Here is a 12,132-nt window from a genome sequence, read left to right on the forward strand (position 1 = left end):
AGTGTGGAGGCACGCACCTGGAGTTCCAGCTATTTGGAAGGCTGAGGTGGAAGGATCCCCTAAGCCCAGCAGGTCGAGGCTGTAGTGGCCATGAGTATGCCACTGCACTCCAGCCTGGGCAACAGAGTGAGATACCAACTCAAAAGAAAAGAAAAGAATTTGCAGGTGGGAAGATGAAAAAAATATACATATACTATATAAAAAAATAGAGAGAGAGAGTTGATATCTCACTCTGAAGTGCAGTGACAAGATCATGGCTCACTGCAGCCTCAACATCTTGGGCTCAGGTGATCCTTCCGCCTTGTCCTCCCGAGTAACTGGATCTACAGTCATGTGCCATCATACCTAGCTAATTTTTGTATTTTTTTAGAGACAAGGTCTCAAATTCCTGGGTCAAGCAATCCTGGAAAAACATATTTGAGAGGGATGGATTTGCATGTAAAGTCTGGAAGGGCATCTTATGGTATCTAAAGAATGGCAATGAGGCCAGGTTCGGTGGCTTAGCCTGTAATACCAGCACTTTGGGAGGCCAAGGCGAGTGGATTGCCTGAACCCACGGATTTGAGACCAGTCTGGGCAACTTGGCGAGACCTCGTTTCTACAATAAATCAAAAATTAGCCAGGTGTGGTAGCACACCCCTGTAGTTCCGGCTACTTGGAAGGCCAAGGTGGAAGGATCACCGGAGTCCAGCAGGTCGACGCTGGGGTGGCCATGAGTGTGCCACTGCACTCCAGCCTGGGTGACAGAGTGAGATCCAACTCAAAAAAAAAGCATGGCAATAAATTGGGGGGATTTGAGGAGGGGGCTGCATCAGGGTCTGACTCTATTGATCAGGCTGGAGTGAGTACAGTAGCATATCATGGCTCACTGCAGCCTCCAAGTCCTGGGCTCAAGCAATTCTCCTGCATCACCCTCTGGAGTAGCTTGGACTATAGGCATGTGCCACTATACCTGGCTAATTTTTTAATTTTTTGTAGGCAAAGGTCTGACTATGTTCCCCAGGCTGGTCTCAAACTCCTGAGTTCAAGCAATCCTCCTTTCTCCAGGCTTGAGCCACCGCACCCAGCTAATTTAGGATTTAGAGTGGGGGTGAGGTGGCAGACCAAGTCTTTTCCCTGTAAACAATGGGGAGTCACTGAAAGTCAGGCCCTCCAAAAGTGACCATGATCATTGCTTTAAAATTTGTTCAGTCATTCCAGGTGGCAACTATAGGCTTGCTAAAATTCTGGTGTTTGTTTGCTTTTTGAGTTGGAATCTCTGTTGGGCAGGCTGGAGTACAATGGTATGATCACAGCTCACCACAGCCTCCACTTCCTGGGCTCAGGCAATCCTTCTACCTCAGTCTCCTGAGTAGCTGGGACTACAGGTATGTGCCACCATGCCAGGTTAATTTTTTAATTTTTATTTTATTTTTGTAGAGATGAGCTCTCACTATGTTGCCTAAGCTATGTATGATGAATTTGTCCATTTGGGCAACAGAGATGGTCCCAGGCCCCCTTTCAGATTCCTGAACTCTGTCCTTTTTTGCTGATGTCCCTTGTTATCAGCCCTGCTGCAAAACTGTAAATAGAATGACAGGTCCTGTTTCCCTTTCAGAAGGGTTGCTCTGGGTGCTGGGGAGAGGCCGGCGCACTGGTCCAGGGGCTCAAGTAATGGCTAGGGAAAAGCTGGGGGCGGGGCGTGTAAATGTTGGGGGCCAGAGGACAGAAGGGATGGATGTTTCTAGCTTCAACTGGTACAATCAGCAGAGAAAGGCCCGGCCCAACTCCCCACACCCAGCAAGTATTTCCATCTCTCAGATCGCTAGAGGAGGGAATACTAATCTGATTGGTCAGATTCCAGGACAACGGTTAGGCCAAATTTACTCGTGAGTGGGGTCACTGAGCGTGCAAAAAAAAAGACACACAAGAACGTGGCCCTCTCTTCCTTCCACCCACACCTAAGAACACTCACCTCTGCTTCTCTTTCTAGTCAGCTACCGAACAGAAGGAGGAAGCATCCCCCAAACAAAGGAGGGTTTAGGGAGAGGGAGAGGCCCTGTTAGGCCCACAGGGCAGGCCTTGGGCTCCCTCTCAGTCTTATCCTAGAGCCCTGGGTGAGCCCTGGGCACTGGCAGGCCCAGCAGAATGGAAAAACAAAGCGCAGCTTGTCTCCTGTTGCTATGGCCTGTGGCGTCTGTGTCCCTCGGGAATCCCACGGGAAGCGTGGGGAGTGGCAGGGCGGGGTTGCCCGTAATGGCTCCCATCTTAATATCCTCAAAACGCCAGGCTTTATTTCTAACAGCTGAATCAAAAGGGAGAAAAAGGCTGGGGGAGGGGGGAGTGGAGGGAGGGTATCGCAGAGTAGGAGCCGAAGAGAGGGTGGAGACTCCAAGGTCAGAAACTGGCTCTGGGGAGTCGAGATCAGGGGCCCCTCCCTGTGAGTCAGTGAGGGCGGGGTGCGGCGCCGGGAAGGGCCAGGTTTCAGTTTGAAGAGGGCATGGGGAGGGAAGGAGGCCCAGCCCAATAGCTGTGGGATCCAGGGGTTGCAATCCTAGCCCGCCCGGCTCTTACCAGCTGTGTCTCCCGGGGCATGTCCCACGACGCCTCTGAGCCCCGTTTCCTCCGCATAAACTGGGGATAGAAACACCTCACTGCCAGGTTGTCATGAAGAGTAATTAGATGTGGTCACGTCTGTGGCAGTGCTTAATAAACCATAAATCTCTGCACAGAATTAAGAGGTGTCATCCTTTTTATTATTCCCTTGGGAATGGAAAGCAGGGTGCCTTTGATACGCATTTGTCAATTTTCGGCTGCACCCAGTCTCCCTTCCAGCTTCAGAAAATGTCAGCTGTCTGGAGCAGATATCACCAGTTACAAGGAAAAAAAAGAAAGAAAATGCCATCCATACTCCTCCCAAGCACCCTCTTTGTTTCTTGACACTCCCTTAACCCTTTGGTCTCTCCCTCTCCACTGGCCTCTTCCTTTTGTTCTCCTAGGTATCATCCTCCTCAGTATTAAAATAAGAACCATGCCCCCCAAATCTTTGCCTGATCCCCCTTCCCCTTCTAGCTACTACCATATTTCCTCCTTCTTCCAGTCTTATATTGTTAAAGGATTTTGCAGTTGATAAAGTTTTTTTTCTGGCCAGGCATGGTGGCTCCCACTTAATCCCAGCACTTTGGGAGACCTAGGTGGGAAGATTGCTTGAGCCCAGGAGTTCAAGATCAGCCTGGGCAACATAGGAAGACCTTGTCTCGACACAAAATTTGGTGGGTGTGGTGGTACACACACACCTGTAGTCCCAGCTACTCAGGAGCCTGAAGTGGAAGGATTGCCTGAGTCCAAGAGGTCAAGGCTGCAGCAAGCCATGTCATGCCACTGCACAGCAGCCTGGGTGACAGAGTGAGACCACAAAGAAAAAAATGTTTTGTTTTGTTTTGTTTGAGTCGGAGTCTCACTCTATCACTCAGGCTGGAGTACAGTGGCACACTCAAGGTCACCGCAGCCTCAACCTGCTGGGCTCAGGTTCTTGGGCCTCAGCCTTACAAGTAGCTGGAACTACAGGTGCGCGCCACCACCCTGACTGATTTTTTTTTTTTTTATTGTAGAGATGAAGTCTTGCCATGTTGCCCAGACTGGTCTCGAACCTGTGGGCTCAGGCAATCCTTTCACCTCTGCCTCCCAAAGTTCTGGAATTACAGGCGTGAGCCACTGCGCCCAACCAAAAAGAGTTTTTTTTTTTATCAGCTATTTATTTTGTCATATAGTGAATGTCAGAGGAGATCAGGTGTGTTCTAGGTGGTATGACAAATGTTATAATGAAACTTTGAGGTTGGCCGGGCTCGGTGGCTCAGCCTGTAATCCTGTGCTTTGGGAGGCCGAGGTGAGTGGATTGCTTGAGCCCGTGTGTTCGAGACCCGCCTGGGCAATTTGGTGAGACTTCATCTCTACAATAAAATAAAAAAATTAGCCAGGCGGAGTAGCGCGTGCCTGTAGTTCCAGCTACTTGGAAGGCTGAGGTAGAAGGATCACTGGAGCCCAGCAGGTGGAGGCTGTGGTGGCCAGGAGTGGCCACTGCACTCCAGTCTGGGCCAACAGAGTGAGACTCCAACTCAAAAAAAAGAAACTTTGAGGTTAATGGTATTCACCCATTTCATAGATGAGAAATGTGTCAGACTAGAATTCAGCAGAAGTTTAATGTTCTTTCTTTTTATATTTTCTTTTAATTTTTTTTCCCTTTTTTTTTAAGTTTAAAAAATTTTTTTGGAAAGTCTCGCTATGTTGCCCAGGTTGATTTAAACTCCTGGACTCAAACCCCTCCACCTCAGCCTCTAGAGTAGCTGGGATTACAGACACAGACACTGTGCTCCCCATGTTCCTCACTGCCTCCTTTCTATGCTAAACTTTTTAATGAATGGTCTGGATCTCCCTTTTGCATTTCCCTGCATCTATTTTCTCTGAAGTCCATATAGTCCATTCATTTCTTCCACCACCATACTCTCCTCAAGGTCACCAAGGTCACTAGCTCCAGCCCAGCTAGCCCCCTCCGGGGGCCACTCATAGATCTTATTCCTGCTAATGCTTCACTGGCTTGCATTGGATTCTACCCACTGCCTTCTCTTTCTTCAAATTCTCTTTCCTTGACTTGAACCAGGACTTGAAGTCTCCAATGGAAAAGAAGGAGATTGGACATGGGGGTTCCTTTTGTGGTTCCTGTACCTTGGTTATATAATGTTAACACAGGTGAGTCGTGGGACCCTCACTTTGGAATGTTGCTTCTGTGCTGTGCTCTGAGTTGTGACAGGACTTCAAAAGCACATTCCACCACCACTACCAGCCCAGTTGCCAAGGGCTTTCCCCAAAAGAACAGTTTACCTTGGTTTTGATCAACTTGGCAGGAGTTGGGTTTTTTATTTGATGGCAAGTAGGATTGGAGGTGTCATATCTTGTAACTTGGCCAGGCACAGGAAGGTTAATGCCAGCAGTCTGGGACAGAGCAAAAGGGGTCACCACCACTTGGAGCTAGACTCTCCCAAGGGGAGTGGACAGGTTCAAGGGAGACGAATCCAGCTATAGGGGATAGGGTGAGGGTAATATGTAGTCCTACATTGTTGAATACGGCAGCCATTAGTTATATCAGATTATTTAAATTTAAATTTAAATGTGGCCAGCTGCAGTGGTTCCTGCTTGTAATGCCAGCACTTTGGGAGGCCAAGTGGGAGAATTGTTTGAGCCCAGAAGATCAAGACCAGCCTGGGCAACATAGCAAGACCTCATCTTTACAAAAAATTTTTTAAAAATTAGCTGGGCATGGTGATGTGTGTCTGTAGTCCTAGCTACTCAGGATGCTGAGCAAGGAGGATCATCTGAGCCCAGGAGTTCGAGGTTGCAGTAGCTGTGAGTGTGCCATTGCACTCCAACCTGGGTAACAAAGTGAGACACTGACAAAAAAAAAAATGAGATCACATTAAATAGTTTCTCAGTCTCACTAGCCACCTTTCTTTTTTTTCTTTTGAGTTGGAGTCTCACTCTGTTGCTCAGACTGGAGTGCAGTGGCACACTCACCGCCACCCCAGCGCTGACCTACTGGGCTCTGGCGATCCTTCCACCTCAGCCTTTCAAGTAACCGGAACTACAGGCGGGTGATACCGTGCCCGGCTAATTTTTTTTTTTTTAAATTTATTGTAGAGATGAAGTCTTGCCAAGTCGCCCCGGTTGGTCTCAAACCTGCGGGCTCAGGCAATCCACCCACCTTGGCCTCCCAAAGTGCTGGGATTATAGGCTGAGTCACCGAGCCCGGCCACCAGCCACCTTTCAGTGCTCAAGAGTCACATGTGGATAGAGCAGATGTAAAATGTTTCCATCAGTACAGAAAGTTCTATTGGACAGAACTGATTATAGTCCATCAAATGTGGAAGAACAAAAGGTAAGCAGTTGACTAAGAGAGAGCAAGGGACAGGCAAGCTCACCAGGGATGTCCAGGAAGAGGGAGCTTAGCACGGGATCCAAGGGTGAGTAGCAACAGAGATGGAGACAGAGAGGCAGCAGGGTGCACAGGCATGGCAACAAATTTCCCCTTTCCACTCTCTGTGTGCACCCTCAGTATGGACATTAGGGCTATCTTATCAGAGCCAAATGTGTTTCCCTAAGCCATGATGTAGTTTCTGGGAAAGAAATGGGTCCTCAGAGGGGACACCCATGCTGAAGCTGCCATTAGGTAAGGAGAGGATTTGCTTCTCTCTTGATATTGGTCCCTTAGGCCTAGACAGAGGGCTAGCTAGTAAATGTTTGAAGTGGCGAGCTAGGGTCGATGTTGAGGAAGAAGTCAGAAATACCATCTGGAGCAAAGGGAAAGGATAAGCTAAGAATGTACATTTGGGACTCAGTTATCGTCACCAAAGCGTCCTTTTGTCATTGCCACTTCTGGATCTAAGAGCTCTGATGACTTATTAACCGTCCAGTTATTCTGCGCAATTCAATGATGAGCATTTCTTTGCTACTTATTTGCCTGGAGATGAGTTCTTTAAAGAATGAACAAAGTGAGTGCCTATTCAAAATAATGGTTATTTCCTGTGCTCAAGAAAGAGAACAAGAGGAAGGAAAGATCTGGGATCTGGAAAACTTTTATTCTAATCCTGATCTTCTCCTTAAGTTCTAAATTCCAGGAGGAAGGTTTAACTTCAGGCATGGCTGGATCCAGGTAATCAAAATCAAATGGTCATCAGAAATCTGTGTCTCTTCATCTCTTGACTCTGCCTCTCTTTGTGTTGGTGTCGTCCTCAGGTTTTCTCCATGATGTCAAAGTGGACCCATAGCAAGCAGTTTCAGGCTCATAAGTCATATTGGAAAGAAATTGCCTATTCCCAATAATTTCAGCCCAAGTTTCAGGGCTGACTTTCATTGGCCTGGCAAGGGTTATTGTCCATTTCTGAACCAGTGACAGGTCTTTGGGAAATGCAATTCTCTGATTGGCCAGGCCTGATCACATTCTCACACCTGCAGCATGGAGTGGGGTCAGCTGCACCACTAGGCTTTTAGTGGAGAGTGAAATGGCTCTGCCAAGTCACACAAGCTCTGTAATCAAAAGGAAAAAAATGAATGCTAGCCTGGCCACAGTTGCCCACTATGTGGTCTTTAATTAATGCTAGTTGTTGTTGTTGTGGCTCAATAGAAGAAAGGTTATTAAACACTTGGGACAGTAGGGCTGGCTTTGTGGCACATAGTAAGTTCTCAATAAATGTTTATGAAAAGAATACATTTACAAGGGAATAAACAGGAACGTACATTAAGGTATCATCTTGCTCTATGAGGAAAAAATGAGGGCTCAATTTTGTTGAGTCTAGGAAATAAGCCAGGAAACAAAGGATACAAATAAATGGCACATTTCTGAGTAGAATTTCCTTAGAGACAGGGCTAAGGGCTGTTTAATTAACATGTAAAACTATTCTGGAGGGAGGGAATACATAAGGAACTCTCCAAGGTTTTTTGATGACACAAAACTCCTGGGGAATGATAAGAAGGATAATGGTAAGTTCTCATGAAGGAAGTGACAGCTGAACTTCTAATGAGAAGGCAAGAAGGTGATTCTGGAGATCAAATTCCAAAAGATGCCTATGATATTAAGGAAGTCAAATGACTGTTTACGATGAAGGAAAAGACCTAGATGTTAGTGTAAACTGTTTGCTGAGACTTTCAGCCCAGGATGGCTCCAGACAGGATGCTATAAGAGAATATCATGAGCTGGGTGGCTTAGAAACAACAGAAATGTATTTCCGATAATTGTGTAGATTGAGAAGTCCAAGACCAAAGTGCTGACAGATTCAGTGTCTGGTGAGGACACAGACGGCACCTTCTCACTGTGTCCTCCTACAGTAGAGGCAGCAAGGAAGTCTCTGGGGTCTCTCTCTCTCTCTCTCTCTCTTTTGTCAAGACTAGTCAAGTGTAGTAGTGAGAATAGGGGAAAGAGTAGCACAAGGAGTTCGATCTAGAACTGACTGTGAACAGTTATCGAGATGACAGTTACATTACAGTATGATACATTAACATACATACATAAAACTATTCAGTTTCCTCCTTCATTACCTTCAGACCAGCCTCTGGGGTCTCTCTCTCTCTCTCAGTCTCACTCTGTCATCCAGGTTGGAGTGCAGGTATGGATCATGGCTCACCAAAGCTTTGACCTCCTGGGTTCAGATGATCCTTCCACCTCAGTCTCCCAAGTAGCTGTGGCTACAGGAGTGTGCCACCATGCCCAGATAATTTTTTTCTTTTCTTTTTTTGAGTTGGAGTCTCACTCTGTCACCCAGGCTGGAGTGCAGTGGCATACTCACGACCTGCTGGGTTCAGGCAGTCATTCCACCTCAGCCTTCCAAGTAGCTGGAACTATAGGCATGCGCTACCACGCCTGGCTAATATTTTGATCTATTGCGGAGATGAGGTCTTACCAAGTTTCCCGGACTGGTCTTGAACCCCTGAACTCAGGCAATCCTCTCACCTTGGCCTCCCAAAGTGCTGGGATTTCAGGCATGAGCCACCACGCCCAGCCCAGATAATTTTTAAATTTTTTGTAAGCATAGGTCTCACTATGTTGCCCCAGGTTGGTCTCAAACTCCTGGGTCAAGCAGTCCTCCCGTCTTAGCTTTCCAAAGTGCTGGGATTACAGGCATGAGCCACCATGCCCAGCCCTAAGAGTCTTTTTTTATAAGGGTACCTAATCCCATTCATGGCTCTGCCCTTGTGATCTAACCACCTTCCAAAGGCCCCACCTCGTAATCTTAGGGGGTTAAGATTTCAACATGTGAACTTTCGGAGGACACAATCATTCAGCACAGCACTGGGGATTCTGGATAATAGTTTCAGGACCAAACAGCATATAAAAGAGTGATGCTTCGATAAACAGAAAATATGTGTAGCTCTGGTCCATTCATATGTGACATAAAAGAGGTCCAAGAAAGGGGAATTAACATCTTTGAGGGGCAAGTGGGAATTTTAGGTCCAAAAGGCACAGGTTAAGAAAGAGTAAGAACTGAATTCCATAATTTTGTGAACAAAATGCAAACTTGCTCATCAAATGTTGAAATTCTAAAGCTAAAACTTGAGTGACATGAAACTTAGTCAAAAGAGTGCCTGAGCCTTGGTTTTTCCTGTGTGACGGATAGAATCGTACTTCAATCACTGTTGTGATGAGGATGGAGTGAGATCCATTAGGTGACAGTGCCTGACCGGACAGAGGAGGAGCAGCCTGGAGTCTCCTTGTGATTCACGATGACATGGTATCATCATTAGCACCTGGGACCCGGAGTCAGGAAGGATGAGTGCGAGGGGCTCCACTCCAGTCTTCACGATCCCCCTCTCTGAATGACAGACACAATTCCTACCCCACAGAGCTGTTATGAAGATAAGATCCTACATTCATTCAACAAGCATTTATGGACCACCTACTACTTACTAGACAGCAGGCAGGTACTAGGTGGGGATACAATGACGAATGAGAAAAATTCCCATCCTCAAGCAGTGTAGAGTCTAGTGGGGAGAATGATCATGGATAATCACAAGTCTGAATGATGCTTACTAGAAGACGCGTGGCACTATGAGAGTTCCAGAGGAGATCCTGTGAGCAGAGGGCTTTGAAAACTGTAATACACCAAACTAGTATTATTTACTGCTACACTTGTATTAGTTTCCTATTGCTGCTGGAATACATTATCATAAATCTGGTGACTTAAAACAACACAAATGTATTATCTTACTATTCTGAAGGTCAGAAGTCCGAGATACGTTTTTTTTTTTTTTTTTTTTTTTTTTTGAGTCAGGGTCTCACTCTGTCCCTCAGGCTGGAGTGTAGAGACTTGATTGCAGCTTACTGCAGCTTCCACCTCCTGGGCTCAGGCAATCCTTCTGCCTCAGCCTCCCAAGTAGCTGGGACTACACCTAGCTAATTTTAAAAAAAGGGGTTTTTTTTTTTTTGGTAGAGACAAGGTCTTGCTATGTCGCCCAGGCTTCTGTCGAACTCCTGGGCTCTTGCCTCACCTCCCAAAGTGCTGGGATTACAGGCATGAGCCACCATGCTCAGCCCTGAGATAGGTCTTATAGGCTAAAATCAAAGGCGGCATTCCTTCGGGAATGTTTAGGGTACATTTGTTCCTTATCTTTTCCAACCTCTAGCAGCTGCCCGCATTCCTTGGCTTTTGGACCTGTTATTCTAACTTTTGCTGTCATGACACCTTCTCTGATTCTGACCCTCCTGTCCTTTCTTAGAAGGACCCCTGGTGCAGTGGCTCACACCTACAATCCTAGCACTTTGGGAGGCAGAGGTGAGAAGATTGCCTGAGTCCAGGGATTCAACACCAGCCTGGGCAACTTGACAAGACCTCGTCTCTACAATTAAAAAAATTTTTTTAATTAAAAAAAATTAGCCAGGCGTGGTGGTGCACGCCTATGGTTTCAGCTACTTGGAAGGCTGAGGCAGAAGAATCACCTGAGCCCAGCAGGTCGAGGCTGCTACCGTACTCCAGTCTGGGTGATAGAGTGAGACTCCGACTCAAAAAAAAGAAGAAAAAGGACCCCTGTGATTGCGTTGGGTTAAAACAGGATAATCTCCCCACCTCAGACTCCTTAATCATATTTATTAAGTACCTTCTGCCACATAAAGTGACATATTCTCAGGTTCTAACAATTGGGATGTGGACATTTTTGGGTGGCCATTATTCAGGATATATCACAGGAAATGGACTCTCCTTAGAAACCAGTAAGTAGAATTGGGCTACCTTTGAACATCTCCTTACCAATGGTATGCTGTTAAATCTAGTTGGGGGATGGTGGTGGGGCAAGGAGCAGAGTGGGTATCTGAAGACTGATTGCAGATGGTCCTCAATGACCTGTCAGATGGGACACCCCCATAGGATCACAAAGGAAACACTAGGCAACGCGTGAGGGTGGCTGCTGCCAGTCAGGAGTTGGGATTGCAGGCAATGATATTACTTCCCTAAGACCCAAATTCCACTTGAGTGGGAAAATAGAATACTTGGAAGGACTGGAGTGTGGATTAATGACAATATCATCCTTGAAATCGCCGAAGACAGTGCCCCAACCTCAGTAAGTGTCTATTTTAGAAAGCCCCCTAAATGCATCCCTTCCTTTTTCTGTCTTTTTTGTTGTGGACACTGCTCTCCAGGCCTCTCAGACACCTTCACTTGCTTGCCAATTATGCACTTACTCTGTCTGGCAGTAGAGGTAGTGGTTAGCAGCAGCAGCTTTGGAGCCTGGTAGAAGACCATGGGATCTAGAGCTAGTCTCTTAAGCTCTCTAAGCTTCAGTTTCCTCCTCTGTACAATGGGGATAAGAATGTTTATCGAACCAGGCTGTTGTGGGGATTAAGTGAGATGATGAATGGAAAGGGCTTAGCACGGTGTCTGGCACAAGATAAAGGGCCCGATAAATAGAAAAAGAGTAGTGTTATTTTTCCCAAGAGGCCTGACCTCCTTCCAGCTTCACCTTCTTCTACATTCTTTATTTAGCAGCACAGACCAACCCCATTTTTTCTGAAGCAGACCTTGAAGCTATGTATTCGAAGAGGCATTGGTTGGAAACAATCCCCTCTGTCCTCCAATAGTCTCAATGTGTCCTATACTATTCATTCTTGGGGCCTCAGTTCTACTGTGCTTCCCAGTAATTTATGCAACATTTACTAGCCTTCTCAGTTACAGTTACTTTCTGCAGGCCTGTGTCTCAATATTGGACTCTAGTTCCTTGAGAAAAGTGTTTTACAGCACAGCACGTTGGAAAAGTACTTCTCCTCCTGCCTGGCCTCGATTTCCTTATTTGGACTGAGTCCATCGAACTGGAACGGCTAAAAGAGCCCTTCCGGTTCTGAGACCTTAAATTGACAGAACTTTAAGTACCAAGAACCTTGTAGATTACTTAGTCCACCCCTCTCCTTTGCCAGGAGGGGAAACTGAGTGCTATTTTTCCAGAAGGGGAAAGAAACAGCGCTCTTCTCTGGTCTCCGGGGCAAGACTTCCCAGAGGGCACGCAGCGCTGTTTTCCCAGCCGGGCGAGGGGGCACTCGGCGTCTCCAGGGTTCTGGGCGCCGGAAACACGTGTGTGCTCACCTACGTGTACACACGTGAGCACACCTACAGCAGCAGGGGG

Source organism: Carlito syrichta, unplaced genomic scaffold, assembly GCF_000164805.1.
Source record: "Carlito syrichta isolate Samal-C Ts95f unplaced genomic scaffold, Tarsius_syrichta-2.0.1 Scaffold315407, whole genome shotgun sequence".
NCBI lineage: Eukaryota > Metazoa > Chordata > Mammalia > Primates > Tarsiidae > Carlito > Carlito syrichta.